Raw genomic sequence first — 1297 nt, 5'->3', positions numbered from 1 at the left:
CGAGTACCTTTACCCGCGGTAGCCCGCTAGCGGGTCGACCGCGTACCTTCCCAGCCGTCGAGACCCGCGGCAGCCCGCTAGCAGGCCGTCCGAGTACCTTTACCCGCGGTAGCCCGCTAGCGGGTCGACCGCGTACCTTCCCAGCCGTCGAGACCCGCGGTAGCCCGCTAGCAGGCCGTCCGAGTACCTTTACCCGCGGTAGCCCGCTAGCGGGTCGACCGCGTACCTTCCCAGCCGTCGAGACCCGTGGTAGCCCGCTAGCAGGCCGTCCGAGTACCTTTACCCGCGGTAGCCCGCTAGCGGGTCGACCGCGTACCTTCCCAGCCGTCGAGACCCGCGGCAGCCCGCTAGCAGGCCGTCCGCTTACTTTTACCCGTGGTAGCCCGCTAACAGGCCGTCCACGTACCTTTTATCCGCGGTAGCCCGCTAGCAGGCCGACCGTGTACCTTCCCCGCCGTCGAGAGCCGCGGTAGCCCGCTAGCAGGCCGTCCGCTTACTTTTACCCGTGGTAGCCCGCTAGCAGGCCCGTCCACGTCCCTTTACCCGTGGTAGCCCGCTAGCAGGCCGACCACGTACCTTTTATCCGCGGTAGCCCGCTAGCAGGCCGACCGTGTACCTTCCCCGCCGTCGAGAGCCGCGGTAGCCCGCTAGCAGGCCGTCCACGTACCTTTACCCGTGGTAGCCCGCTAGCAGGCCGACCGCGTACCTTCCCAGCCGTCGAGACCCGCGGTAGCCCGCTAGCAGGCCGACCGCGTACCTTCCCAGCCGTCGAGACCCGCGGTAGCCCGCTAGCAGGCCGTCCACGTACCTTTACCCGTGGTAGCCCGCTAGCAGGCCGACCGCGTACCTTCCCAGCCGTCGAGACCCGCGGTAGCCCGCTAGCAGGCCGACCACGTACCTTCCCAGCCGTCGAGACCCGCGGTAGCCCGCTAGCAGGCCGTCCGCGTACTTTTACCCGTGGTAGCCCGCTAGCAGGCCGTCCACGTACCTTTACCCGTGGTAGACGGCTAGCAGGCCGACCGCGTACCTTCACCCGCTGGCAGGCCCGATGATTTTTTTTTTTTTTTTTTTTTTTTTTCAAATGTCGAAAATTCCTTTCTGGGTGAGAACGGCCCACAAGTAAGGGGTCGGATGGGTAGTGGGGATCGTCGGATCGACGGGCGACCGTCCCTGCCCCGGCTGTGCCGTCTTTTAAAATTTTGAAAAATTTTGAAATCTTGGAATCCCCAGTGGTCGTGTGCAACTTCATATCATGGGAGCAGTGAAGACCCGATCTTCGCTGTCGGGATAGACGCGG

Source organism: Mytilus edulis, unplaced genomic scaffold, assembly GCF_963676685.1.
Source record: "Mytilus edulis unplaced genomic scaffold, xbMytEdul2.2 SCAFFOLD_523, whole genome shotgun sequence".
Classification (NCBI taxonomy): domain Eukaryota; kingdom Metazoa; phylum Mollusca; class Bivalvia; order Mytilida; family Mytilidae; genus Mytilus; species Mytilus edulis.
This window is presented reverse-complemented; position numbering follows the sequence as displayed.